The sequence below is a fragment of the Bos javanicus genome, chromosome 15, assembly GCF_032452875.1.
Source record: "Bos javanicus breed banteng chromosome 15, ARS-OSU_banteng_1.0, whole genome shotgun sequence".
In the NCBI taxonomy this organism is placed as follows: domain Eukaryota; kingdom Metazoa; phylum Chordata; class Mammalia; order Artiodactyla; family Bovidae; genus Bos; species Bos javanicus.
This window is the reverse complement of record NC_083882.1, coordinates 39,666,873-39,682,004: the sequence shown is the minus strand read 5'-3', so window position 1 is coordinate 39,682,004 and position 15,132 is coordinate 39,666,873.

The following is a 15,132-nucleotide window of genomic DNA, read 5'->3' as shown; positions in this document are numbered from 1 at the left end:
GAAAGTTAACATGAAAATAATATAATTTTACAGTCCCTATTCAGATTTTATCACATGTCTGGACAATAAATGTCCTTTAGAGCATTTTTTAAAATGTGGCATTTGATTGCTAAATTTCTTTGATATAGGAGCATTTCTCAGCCTTTGTTTGTCTTCTGTGATGTTGATATATTCACAGAGCACAGGCTAGAGTGTACTCAGTTTGCGTTTGTCTGATGTTTCCTCCCGATTAGATTTAGGCCATATGTTTTAGGCAGGAATACTTCCTGAATGATGCTGTGTCCTTTTTGATATATCTCATCAGGAGGCCCGTGATGTCAGTTTGCCCCGTGACAAGTTTGCAAGCTGGTTTGCACGTAATATTAAAACATAAAAACATCCTGCCTGACAATATTGTTTGAAACCTACTTTACTCCATCTTGTAATTTTTATCAAGAACAGTGTTGTCCAACAAATACCTACTCAGCCACATATTAATTTTAAATATTTGAATACCTACATTAAAAAAAGTAAGAAAAATCAGGTCAAACTAATTTTAATGATATACTTTATCCCAACATGTCCAAAATATTATCATTTCAATGTGTTCCAATATAAAAAATTACTGAAGGGATATTTAAGTTTTTCTTTTAATTCCAAGTCTTCAAAACCCCAATTTTTTTCATATCTAGAGTGCATCTCAATTCAGATTAGCCACACATCAAGTGTTAACAGCCACATGTGTCTAGCTGCTACCATACTGAATGAACAGATCTAGAATGTGCTTTCAATGTATGATAGATGTACCATCATTTATTTAACCATCCCCCACACAGATAGAAGTTGTAGTTATTTTTTAAAATCTGCCATGATAAATATTGATGCAATGAAAATTCTTGTATATAAATCTCTCTGTGCATATGATTATTTATTTAGGATACTTTCTTTGGGATGGAATTGATATATTAAGATTATCAAAGTTGTGACAGTTTTGAAAGCTCTTAATGTTGCCAAATTTGCCTTCCAAAAAAGACTCCCATTTGTACCAGCAGTGTATGAGAGTCTCATGCTGTTATCAATACTGGGCTTCATTAAAAGCACAACTGTCAATTTCATAGTTGAAAATGATGTCTTGTTGTTTTAGCTGGTAACTTATAATTATTGATATTTATATGCTTATTGGCCTTAGTGGTCCTACCTTATACAGTTTACTGAAATTTTCTGTTAACTTTTGCCCTTTGGTGTTGGTGAAAGGAAACCCAGTGTCTTGGAACAGCACTGTAGTAGGCTTTGGGGTATGAAGTGCGGCAGTTAAAATTGACCTCCTAATTTCAATTTGGGTCAAGGAGCCCAGGATATTAGAAGCCATGTAGTAGCACTAAATTAAAAAGTCAGCAGGATTGCCATAATAGGTATCAGAGTTAGAATTCCAGTCAGAAGAGTCTTAACCAAGGAAAATGTTAAGACATAAAAGGTAATCAGAAAAGAGATAAATAATTAGGCAGATAAGAGGAACTGCCCTATGGATGTCCTTCAACCTCTTCCAGAGTCACCACGGTTGCAGAGATGGAAGCTTTGTCCGACTCAGCAAAGTGGATTCTCTCTCACCAGGATAACTAGCTGTTGCTGAGTGTTCAACCGGCCAATAGCGGTGCTGCTGCCGCCAAGTCGCTTCAGTCGTGTCCGACTCTGTGCGACCCCATAGACGGCAGCCCACCAGGCTGCCCCGTCCCTGGGATTCTCCAGGCAAGAACACTGGAGTGGGTTGCCATTTCCTTCCCAACCCTGAATTCCTAATATGGCACTCCACCCTGCAGGCAATTGGTTGTACTTGATTCCTTCTGTCATGGAGGAAACAGTGATTTGTCTTAAGTGCAATAGATACTTTTTTAAGGTTTGGATTTGCTTTCCTCTTCACCACATGAAAACAATAGAGAAGTGAACTCTGGGAACTTGAACCACTACCCATTCTAAAAGTTCAGGAAAGTTAATTTTGCATTAAAATGAGCAACTGAAAATTACTGAGATCAAAATATAATACAAAATTATTATAAGAAAAAAGAATAACAACAATCATATCATCAATGAAATGATTGAGAGTAGCATTGAAATACATATACTGCTGCTGCTGCTGCTAAGTCGCTTCAGTCATGTCTGACTCTGTGCGACTCCATAGATGGCAGCCCACGAGGCTCCCCCGTCCCTGGGATTCTCCAGTCAAGAACACTGGAGTGGGTTGCCATTTCCTTCTCCAATGCATGAAAGTGAAAAGTGAAAGTGAAGTCGCTCAGTCGTGTCCAACTCTTAGCGACCCCTTGGACTACATACAGCCCACCAGGCCCTCCGTCCATGGGATTTTCCAGGCAAGAGTACTGGAGTGGGGTGCCATTGCCTTCTCCGAATACGTATACTACTATGTGTAAAATAGATAGCTAGTGGAATGTTGCTGTATAGCACAGGAAGCTCAGCCTGGTGCTCTGTGATGACCTAGAGGGGTGGAATGGGGGGAGTGGCAGGGAGGCTCAAGAGGGAGGGGATATGTGTACATTTATGGCTGATTCACATTGTTGCATGGCAGAAACCAACACAACATTGTTAAGCAATTTTCCTTCAATTAAATATTTTAAAAAAAGATGAAAGAATGCTAGAGTAATATACCCACAGGAAAAATCAAAACCATAAGTTTCTATTTCAAAATTGGCTAAAAGACGAGAAGAAAACTGTGAAGTACATGTTAAAAAAAAAAAAACGTCATAAACTGAAAGTCAGAAACCTCAGAAATGAGGTGATGACACTCAAAGGAAAAAATCATAAATAGAAGAAAAAAATAGTCTTAGAAGAGAAGAACAAACTAGAAGGAACACAAGAGTAAATAACCAAAAGAGATAATTTTAAGAAATCAAACTAAAATTAAGAGAAAGATTAAAAGAATTAGATACATATACTTGAAGATAGACAAAGAAGATTTAACATGCAGGTAGTGAAGTCATCTATTTAAGATATTCAAGGAAAGAAAATGTGAGTCATGTATCTAGGAAGAACTTGGGCAGTTAAGGCGGATATTTGCACCCTATAGTAACGTCCTCCACATTCTGCAGTTTTGGAGTTCCTAAATTTAATGACAAGTTCCCTGCCCTAAAGAAAACATTGTTCAGAAGTCCCACCCACGTACCCCAGGACCCCCAGTCTTCTATTATTTGGACTCCCTTGTGAACAGCTCACTGCGGACCATCACTGTGTTAGATACCTCTGCCTGTCCCCCAGGTCCACTCTCTGCCCTTCTCCCTGCTGTGTGCCCAGGAGGCTGGCATGTGCAGACTGCATCGACGAGCTTCCTTGCCCTCCAGCTTCCTTTTTGGTAATGTGATGGGAATTACTGGTGGGAGACGGGAAAGAGGAGAAGAGTGATGTCAGGCTGTTTATTTCCATGCATCCTTCCCTTTTTAGTTGCTGTGGGTTGACTTTTCCCTCTAAGAGACCACAGCTCCTCCTACACAGCTCTCCCTATACAGCTACCTCCTATGCCTCCTCTTGCCCTTTCTGCTCTGGGGAGGTGATGGCTTCCAGCAGTTCTAGCCCCAGGATTCTGCCTTATCTCTCATTGGTTTTCCTCCACCTTTCTCACATCTTTATGAATAATCTATTAAACTTTCCTCAAGTTTTCAATTTGAGTTTGTCATCAGTTTCCTGTGAGAACTCTGAATGACAGAGCCAGACATCAGAGAACCTGTCATGATTAAAATAAGGCCAAGATTTACCAATAAACTTACTTCACAGGGAATACATACTTTAGAAAAACAGGAAGAAATTTGTTTTGGAAAGAAAGCCCAATAAATATCTTCAGAAAAAAAATGTGAGACAATATTGCAACCATAAAATAATTATTTTAAGAAAGATACTATGAAGAAAGACCAACCAGAGAGAAAAATGTTTTGGAAATAAAAAAAAAAATTGATTACCAAAGCAAAAATCCAAAAAAACATTTGGATGATAAAGTTTAGAAACTCTTTTAAAATATAAGAATATAAACATATAGCAAATATGAAGGAAAACAGAAGATTCATAGAGACTCAATCCAGATGATCCAGTGCAGATGGAATTAATGTTAATTGATAGAAATAGTACAAGAATGTTTTCCATTGTAGAAGGAAGGCATGAGACTTAGAATTGAAAGGCTCTGTGAGCTCTGAACATGACAAAACTAAAAAACCCACACCAAAGACAACAAAGGGCTTCCCTAGTAGCTCAGATAGTAAAGAATCTGCCTGCAATGCAGGAGACCCAGGTTCAATCCCTGGGTCAGGAAGATCCCCTGGAGAAGGAAATGGCTACCCACTCCAGTATTCTTGCCTGGAGAATTCCATGGACAGAGGAGCCTGGTGGCTACACTCCATGGAATTGCAAAGTGTTAGACACGATTGAGCTGCTAACACTTTCACTTTCAAGACATTAAAAAACAAATAAAAACAAAAAAGCTTCTGAACAAGTAAAATCATCAATAGACAAAGTAATAAGAATCAAACCAGCATAAGAATTTCTATTAGCAACAATAGATGCTACAAGATAATGGATTTAGCTTTTGGTAAAAGCTGCTCATTATTTTGGTCTTCCCTGGTGGCTCAGCTGGTAAAGAATCTGCCTGCAATGCAGGAGACCTATTTGATCCCTGGGTTGGGAAGATCCCCCGGAGAAGGGAAAGGCTACCCACTCCAATATTCTGGCCTGGAGAACTCCATAGACTGTCGCAAAGAGTTGGACACGACTCTTTATTTTACAGGTGATAATTTTGGGTTCAGCAGAAAGTTCATTAGCATTTTTCTATAAGATGTTATGGAAAAACCCGAATGAACTTTGGGGCCAACCCAATATAATCCCTACTCAACAATTCCCAATTCCAACTGCTTGAGAATGTTGATGACAAAAATACAACCTAAATTAACTTGTCATCTTTCTCCACATACCTGCTCCTCTTCCAGAGGCTCATCTTGGTGAAATGCATCATTTCTACCTAGTTACCCAACTCAGAGCCTCCCCTCAACTCTACTATCCAAAGAGACACCATTGCTTACAGCTTCAAGCTTCTAAAAATCTCTCCATCATTTGCTCCTCTCCACTCTCTACTCTTCTCCCCTGGATTGTTGCAATAAAAATGGTTCCTGACTAACCTCCACAGAAGGAGAGGACACAGATATACTAAATGCTGATTCATGTTGATGTAAGGCAAAAGCCATCACAATATTGTAAAGTAATTATCCTCTAATTTGAAAAAAATGGTTCCTGCCTCCAACTTTCCCTTTACCAAGCCATCATCTACTCTCTAACCAGAATGACCTTTCTTAAATTCAGATATCACTCTTTGCTCCCCTGCTTACAAACTTTCAATGGTTCTCTTCAGCTTTAAGATGAGCCTTGGTGTCTTCGGTTTAGCTCACAAGACTCTATTATCTGGCCAACACCAGTTTCTCCACCCTTTGCTCCTTCTTGACGGAGCTGCTTGCAATTTCCTGGACACGTGACACTGTTTCATGCCTTGCTGCATTTGCAAACATTGCTTTCTCTTCCCATTAAGCTCATTCTCCTATTTCATCTAGCTGATCACTTCTTGCCCTTCAAAACTCAGCTCATATAGACTCTCTTCTATGAAGATTTCCTTAGTTTGATCCTTGCTCTCGGCAAAACCCACAGTCTCCATCTGTGAAGGAAATCTGGGCAAAACAGCAAAACCTTATTCAGTGCCTACTATGTGCCAAAGGTTGTACTAGATACAGAGTTTACATCAGATCAGATCAGTCACTCAGTCGTGTCCGACTCTTTGCGACCCCATGAATCGCAGCACACCAGGCCTCCCTGTCCCTCACCAACTCCCAGAGTTCACTCAGACTCATGTCCATCGAGTCAGTGATGCCATCCAGCCATCTGATCCTCTGTCGTCCCCTTCTCCTCCTGCCCCCAATCCCTCCCAGCATCAGAGTCTTTTCCAATGAGTCAACTCTTCCCATGAGGTAGCCAAAGTACTGGAGTTTCAGCTTTAGCATCATTCCTTCCAAAGAAATCCCAGGGCTGATCTCCTTCAGAATGGACTGGTTGGATCTCCTTGCAGTCCAAGGGATGCTCAAGCGTCTTATCCAACACCACAGTTCAAAAGCATCAATTCTTTGGCATAGCTTCTCTTAAAAACTGTACAATGTGGTTGGTGAGCCAGAGGCAAAACAGATCATTTCATCAACATGGGATTGTTGATATATATATTTGGTGCTTTTGGAATACAGAGGTGGAAGCCTGACTGAATTAGAAAAAGAGTGACAGGGAAGGTTAGGGTTGAACTGACCTTGAAGGAGTCTTCGGTAAATTTGGATCAGAAGGAGCCTGGAGAGGTTGGCAGGAACCATATGACAGGGAAGTTAAGGCTACACTATACGCAATCACAGTAAATATTAATACCTGTATTTGTGACACCACTTCTCCCTTCCACATTCATGTAGATGTCTCAAATCAGTGACACTCAGCTCACAGACTCAGGACTCTTTTGCACACAAGTGCTCCAGACATCAGCAATTGACTATCACAGTTCATTCACTAGCTGAAACTCACAAACTCCTCTCATCAGATTTGCATGTGAGAACAGATCCCTGTGGCAACCAAGAGGATGGTGGATTCCTTATGAACAAAGGGGCCATCATTGGCCTCAGTCTTGAAACACTGCCTTAGGTATCTGGATTGCAGATTGTGAGGAGCTGTCTTGATAATCATTACTGGCAGATGGTCCCTGTAGGAAGAATCTGAGCCAGGGTGTCCTGGAAGTGGATTGCCCCCCTCTCATATTATGTCTCATCGCTGAATCAAGGTCAACCAGAGATTGTCATGAGAATTTGGGTTCATCTTGGGATGGATTTATTTTTCTAACTTAGAGTCAAGAAAGATCAGCACTCTTCGTATGCTGGATTACGTGCGCTGATCTTTCACAGTCAAGTCAACTCAAAGGTGTAAAGTGATCTATTTGTACAGTGAAATTGTTATAAGGAACCTGAGCTGAGATACCAGTGACCACTGGGGCTTGTACAATAGCTCAGAGGGGACATTCCCCAGGATCCTATGGTCTCTTTTTCAGCTACCACCACACTTTTTTTCAGATACAAGGAGAACTATTTCCTTTCAGTGTAACTTACAAGGCAGTGTTCCATTTCCCTTTCATTACAGGGTGAGGACAGAGAGCAGAGATTGCTTCATACAGCCAGCTCACCTTACTGCTTTCCTTTTAAAGAGCCTAGGAAGGGACTCAGGAAACCTGAAGAGATTTCTCCTCTGTCCTAATGAGCAGAAAATGATGAGAAAATAATAGGGTTAGAGGATTAAACTATTGCCCTTCAGACATCAAGGCTGGTGCCCAGCAGGGTCTGGAAACTGTATAAATTGTATAGAAATGTATTTGTTCCAGTGAGTTCCTTTCTAACTTTTCAAACATCTGTCCTTTTCTTTGTGGAATGTATACATTCAGACAAATTGTTTTCCTGACGATGACAGTCATTTCTCAGGTGTTACTGGCTGCCTACATAATGATGGACCTTTTTTTTTCTTTTGCTTACTTACTGATTGCCTCTCAATAGTTATCCTTTTCCCCTCCTCCCTTAGATTAGGAGCCCACAAACTTCTTATGTAAGGGATCAGATGATAAACATTTTTAGCTTTGTGGCCGGATGGTCTATTGCACCTACTCAATTCTACTCTTGTAGCAAAAGCAGCCTTCAGTAATGTGTAAATGAATAAGTGTGGCTGTGTTCTAATAAAACTTTATTTACAGAAACAAGCATCAGGCCTTCAGGCCATCCTCTGCCAACTCCTAGAATGTCCCATGCGACAATGCACCCTGTTAGAAACTGTCACCTTCTCAGACTCCCTTGCACTAAGGGGCAGCTGTGGCCAATAAGACAGCAGGCTATTGTGATGGAGTTCTGGAAAAGCTCCTGTTTCCTAGTAAAGGTGTTATCACTTCCTCCTTCCTTTCCTTCTTTCTTCCTTCTTTTAACGTGAGCACCAGCAGCCATCTTGTGATCTTTTAGCACAAGTACAAACTGGAGAAGCAGCAGCCACTTTGTGACATGAGGTTACGACCGTGAGAATGAAGGCCTCCATCTGAGACTGAAAGTGTGTCTTTGACAGCAGCGTGGCACTGGCTCAGCCCTGGGCTCTCTACCTCATGACTTCTTATTTTTGAGACAAATAAATCCCTATTTGTTTAAACTACTGTTAGTCAAATTTTCTATTTTGTTAGCTGAATACATTTCTAATAGATATATAAACAAAAGCAATATGTGCACTAAAGGAAATTTAGAAAATACAGAAAAGCCGAAAGGAGAGGAATAATCATAGGCAGTTTCACCACCCATCAACATAGCGTGTCACAGAATTAGGACATCTTACCTTACTCTCAAACTCACATTGCTTGGACCATTGTGAGGTACCTGTGATTATACTTCCAAGTACAAAGCACAGAAAGGTTGAGTTTGACTTGTTCCCATCAGTTCCTTGCAAGAAATCTAGATGTTGCAAACCAAGGTCTTTATGGCATTGAGGTGACAGAATTCCTGAAATTCCTGAGGTTTGTGGGGTGTGCCTATTGTTTTGCTCCCTGGTTCTTGGCATGTATGACCCATATCGTAGATCTTCTTGAAAGGGGGAAGCTTTCTGATACCCAAGAAAACCTTTCAGACCTGACATTCTACCCCAGGATCAAACCCCATCCATTTCTATCAGATACACACACCACACACACATAGTGTGTGCATGCATGCACAGTCCTCCACATTATGGGGCAAGTTGTCTCTAGAAGCAGGAAGAGAGCAATAGGCTGGAAAAACAAACTAGAAAACTTGGCAACTAAAACACAAATGACAGGAATTCTAGTACAACACAGCAGAAGAGGTATAATAACCAAGTACAGAAAGGAAGAATTGTCAATAAATGGTTTGGGCACAATAGGATTTTTAAGCGGGGAAAAAAGAAATTAGATTCCTACTTCACATTCCATCCAAAGTCATTCCTAGGACAATTAAAGACACAAATGTAATGCACAGACCTTTAAATCTATTAACAGAAAGTATATATTATGTCCTTATATTATGTCTTTATGTCCTTGTGGGGAGTGAAGAATTTTTTGACAAGATCCACCATGAGGAAAAGAGTTATGAACATGATTATGTTATATTAAAATGAAAAGCTTTGGTACATCAAAAGACACAGTTTTAAAATATGAAAAGATAAGCCACGGAATGGAAGAAATGTTTATACATGTTGCAAAGTATTTGTATCCCAAATATGTAAAGAAAGCTTGCAAATTAAAAAGTAAAAGACAGGAACCCAGTAGAGAGATGGGAACAGGTATAAACAAGTAAGACGCAGGAAGAGAAAAATTGAATGGAGAGTAACATATGAGAGATACTCACGCTCACTATTCAGTCAAGGTAATGCAGATATAAGTAAGTTATAAGTTTTCATTCATTTGTGTGGCAAAGATTTTAGGAATGATAGCAAATCATTTCTATCCCTGGCAAGGGAAATCCCTGGCATTGTTAAGTCTCTGCACTTTCACTGCTGAGGGTCTGTATTCAATCCCTGGTCAGGGAACTATTATAAGATCCCACAAGCCACGTGCCAAAAAAAAAAAAAAAGAAAAGAAGATGAGAAACAGAAAAATGCAATCCCTTTTGTTCCCCTGGATTTGCTATGAACTCTGCCTCTGAAATCTGTACCTGCTGTAGCCATCTTGCTGGCAGCCTGCAATAAAGCCAGTATCAATGATGGGATGAAAAGAAGTCAAATTCAGGAAAACCTCATTGGGTCGCTGACCATACCAGCCTAAATCTACCTTCTGAATATTTTACCTAAAATAATACATTTGTATTTTTTAGATTTTTAAAAAAGAATTTTTTGGCTGTGGCTGGCATTCATTGCTGAACACGGGCTTTCTCTAGCTGCAGTGAGCAGGGGCTACTTTGTGTTGCCATGCATGGGGTTTTCATTGTGGCGGTTTCTCTCTTGTTGTGGAGCACAGGCTGTAGGCACCCGGGCTTCAGTAGTGGCAGAGCATGGACTCAGTACTTCTGGCTCAAGGGCTCTAGAGTGAAGTCTCAGTTGCTCTGCAGCATGTGGGATCTTCCCAGACCAGGGATCGAACCGGTGTCCCTTGCATTGCCAGGCAGATTCTTAACCACTCTCCCACCAAGGAAGTCCAAGAAGTATATTTTAATCAGGGCATTAAATCTAAAATCTATAAAGGAAATGATTAACATAACTGATAATATCAACTATGACTTATCGTATGACTGATTTCATCATAATAAAGTAAAAATAGCAGCACAAGCTTAATAGCTAGATTGGTAAAAATCCACCTGCAATGCAGGAGACACTAGCTTGATTCCTGGGTCGGGAAGATCCACTGGAGAAGGGATAAGCTACACACTCCAGTATTCTGGCCTGGAGAATTCCATGGACTGTATAGCCCACAGGGTCACAAAGAGTTGGACACAACTGAGTGACTTTCACTTCATTAAGCCCTAAGCAGCACAAGGGGAGAGAATATTTGCAAGATACATAATGTGTCAACGGACTGGACTATTACCCTTAACCGTAAGGAAATCTACAAATCAAGAAGAAAATAAAAGACATTCCAATGAGCATAAGATATAAAAAGGCAAGAAGAAATATGATGGACATGAAACATTGTAAGTCCATCAGCCTCTCTGGTAATCAAGAAAGTGGAGATGACTTACCAAATCAGCAAAAATGTATATAATGATAACAATATCCATTTTGAGGAAGCAAGTATTGATGGGGTGATAACGTGATGTGGCCTTGGTGGAGGACAATCTGCCAGCTCTACCAGAGTTTGAAAGGTACATAGAGAGTAAGTTGTCTATTCTAGAAAAACGGGCACACAAATGCTCCATAAGAATGTATAAAGTGATCATTGTAGCATTGTTTGTCGCTGCAAAAAAAGAGAAAAGAACCTAAATATTGCTTGACATTTAGAAAAAAGAATAAATGATGATAGATGCAAATTATGAAATGCCATGTAGCATTTCTACTGAGGTAGATAATTATAGCCTGAAACAGAACAATCTTCCAAGTCATATCATTAGGAAAAGAAAGAAAATGACAGAAGATAGTATGATAGACAAACAAGAAAAATCTTATACAAATCAATTCTTATAAAAAATAGATTAGAAATAAATCCACTGTAAGATTCAAGTATTTTTTAATATTTAAAATTGGGATGCATCTCACAATTTCCAGCATGTCATAATTTAACTGGTAGGGTTTTCCTTTCTTGGATGTACAGGAAATAAGGGTACTTTAAAAAACAGATACATCTTAGAGTCACTATAACATAGATGATAGATAGACAGATAGATAGTATATAGATGATAGAGGACTAAAAGGATAAGCATCAAAATGGTAGCAGTGTTTACCACTACTTTTATTTGATTCTATATTGTTTGGACTTTTTTACAGTGAGTTGTATAAACACTTGAAAATGTCTAATCTTCATTACCTTAAATTCTTGCTTGTCTTCTTTTTAAATTTTTATTTCTTGACTTTATTTTTGGCTGTGTTTGTGTTTGTTGCTGCGCATGGGTTTCTGCTAGTTGCAGTGAGCCGGGGCTACCCTCTAGTTGAGGTGCGTGGGCTTCTCATTGCTGTGGCTTCTGTTGTTGCAGAGCACGGGATCTAGGGCATGTAGACTCAATAGTTGTGGCTCATGGGCTCTAGAGTGCAGGCTCAGCAGTTGTGGTGCACAGGCTGAGTTGCCCCAAGGCATGTGGAATCTTCCCAGACCAAGGATTGAACTGGTATCCCCTGAATTGGCAGGCAGACTCTTAACCACTGGGCCACCAGGGAAGTACTTTCTTGTTTTCTTTTTGCTTGCATTTGCATGCATGTCCATACTGCACTGTTTTACTTTCAATCTTTCAGTGTCATTTTAAGTCATCTTTGGTGGAGCAGTCATTGAATTGCTTTATTGTTTTGCTCCAACCTGAATCTTTGCCTACTTGTAAAGGGGTTTAAAAGTGTTAACGTTTGTGGATATAACTGTTATGACTGGTGTTACTCCTGTCATCTTGCTTTATTCCTTACATCTTCTGTTTATGGACAGTATTTTGTTTGCCTTGATCTTCTGCACTGATTTGGAAACTAGACTTCCTGCTTTAAATTTTATGAGTGGTGACTGAATTATGAAGTAATTCTTACAGTCAAATGTATTACCAGGTTTCAGTCAGGAAAACGACTGTCTAGGTATTCCAGGAATGAGAAGTTTAATACAGGAACTAGGGCTGTCCAAATTCCCATGGACACAAGAGCTTGGCAGGCTACAGGACATAGGGTCACAAAGAATCAAGCATGACTGAAGTAACTTAACACAGCACGAGGGCTGTCACAGCAAAGAGCAAGGCTGGGAAGATCAGTGAGTCCACGCCAGGACCTGAGGCTGAAGGTCTAAAGCAGGTGGTTCTTGGGACTCACTGGGAAGCCACTGTAAAGTCGCAGGACTGCTCAGTTTTGTGGTCACAATGACCTCTCCTTCCAGATTTCTCAAAAGCATTTCTCCTGGGCAAGATCTGACCCAGAACCACACAGGGAAGGTGGTTCTAGGAAAGGTAGTTCCTGGCCTCTCTGAAGCCATGCAGAATGATAATAAGTAGGTAATAGTCAACCAGTGTTTATTTATTATTTATTTAGAAAGTAAACATTTAACTTTTTCACTCTTCTTTACATGGAATGAGGAACTAAGTTTCTTGCTTTCTCATCTACTTTTCCCCATTTCCAGTAATTTTAACTGAACCATTTAAAGTATAATTTATTCATTCAGTTTTTTTTCTATATTCAAGTCCCTATAAGCCCACAGATAATAATTGTATGTGTGAAAAAGAAAACAAAACAATAATCCTTTCCTCTGGGAGTTCCTTGGTGGTCTAGTGGGTAGGATTCCAGGGTTCAATCCCTGATCTGGGAGCTGAGATCCTGCAAGCCAAGAGTGTGGCCAAAAAACCCCCAAAACCCATAATTGTGTGCGTTTATGTGAGTGTGTGTGTGTGTGTAACTGATTTCAGTACTTACTTCCAGTTCTTTCTTCCTACTTACTCTGGACTCGTTTCATGATTTTCTGGTGAACAGTCTCAGGAAACTTCAGGAGGAGTGATGAGAGGCACATTTTCATAGTTCTTGCATTTCTGAGAACATCTTTCTATTGTCACAGATGAAAATTTTCCTGGATTTATAGGTAATAACCTCCTCTCTACTTGTCTGTGTAGACTCTTCATCACCTCGAGGCATTCATTGTGATGAGAAGGCCTAGAAGGGTCAATCTTTTGTTTTCTTCTTTTAATAGCCTCTTTCTTTTTTTTTTTTAAGAATAGGCAAGATTAAGATTAATTTCTTATTTTGTAAATTTTTAAAATTGACAATAAATTGTGTCTTTTGATTATTTTGGATAAAAAGCACTAAATACATACTCAATTAGGTTGTGTTTATTAGATTTTGTTTGTAAAGTCAAGAATATTTTCACATATTATTGCTTCAGCTTTCCTTCTCAATAGTATTAATAAGATAGATCCTGGGATCTGTTTTCTTTACTAGCTATTCTTTATTTCTCATTTACATATTATTTCTTGTTTTCTATTAAAAGTTTCTTCAGTTTATATTTTCATTAATATACTTTCCTAGTGTCACATTTACTTTTTTTAACATCCAACATAGATGCTGATATGTACTGTATTTTGAATTCCAGAAAGTCACTTCTAATTTGACTGATTATATTTTCAGTAAGCCCTATTTCTGTTTACTGAAAACACAAGGCAAAAAATTTCTTAAAATATTTTGACATCATAGTGTAAAAATCTACATCAGAGGGAGAAAAATCTACATTTGATTCCAGAATATTGGGCCATTTTTCTCCTTCTCTTGTATAAAATAGTAGATTTTCACAGGCCTGTGTTAATTTTTGTCTCTTTGGTCATCTCTTTAGAGTGAGACCTATTCAGGCAAAGTCTGGAAACTTATATATAATGCATCCAGTTCCAGGCTGAAAAGAGAGAGAATAATAAGTTTTCTGTTAGTGAATAAGCAGGCACCAAATAGCAACCAAATTTCTATATTTTATCTACTCTGAAGACCTCTTAGGTACTGTTAAAGATAGATGCTTAGGGGAAAGGAAATGGATTATGAAACACATAATCCATTAGTGAAAGTGAAAGTCTCTCAGTCGTGTCCGGCTCTTTGCAACCCCATGGACTATATAGTCCATGGAATTCTCCAGGCCAGAATACTGGAGTGGGTAGCCTTTCCCTTCTTCAGGGGATCTTCCCAACCCAGGGATTGAACCCAGGTCTCCCGCACTGCAGGTGGATTCTTTACCAGCTGAGCCACAAGGGAAGCATAATCCATTAAATGTTCCCACATCAAATGGTTTCTGTCCTAGAGTATAAGGCAATGGCACCCCACTCCAGTACTTTTGCCAAGAAAATCCCATGGGTGGAGGAGCCTGGTAGGCTGCAGTCCATGGGGTCGCTAAAGTCGGACACGACTGAGCAACTTCACTTTCACTTTTCACTTTCATGCATTGGAGAAGGAAATGGCAACCCACTCCAGTGTTCTTGCCTGGAGAATCCCAGGGACGGGAAGCCTGGTGGGCTGCCGTCTATGGGGTCGCACAGAGTCGGACACGACTAAAGCGACGCAGCAGCAGCAGAAATGAAAATATCTGGAAATCTGTGATACATGGCAGGCAGTGAGGCATTGCAAAAGAACTCGGTATTGACTGCTGCAAGAGGCGAATGTCAACCCTGACCCATTGTTAAGGAGATTACTTCTTTTTCTCCAGAATCTGGAGAATGCATATCTCTTGCTTTTGTACAGCAAAGACTGGCTCAGGTAGTAAGTGTCTAAATTTTTTAGGGTCAGATGTGAAAAATATGTGATTACCCTGGAATAAATGGATTGGCCATTTATTGGTGTTCCTAGAGATATGAAAGACAAATAGAACTAAAAACAAAGTGGAATCATTTCCAGGCAGAGACTGAGCCAAGAAAGGGGCCCAGGTCCTCCCTTTTATCCAGGGCACCCTTCAGCCCTGGCATCCTGTCCCTTGAATTGGAGTCA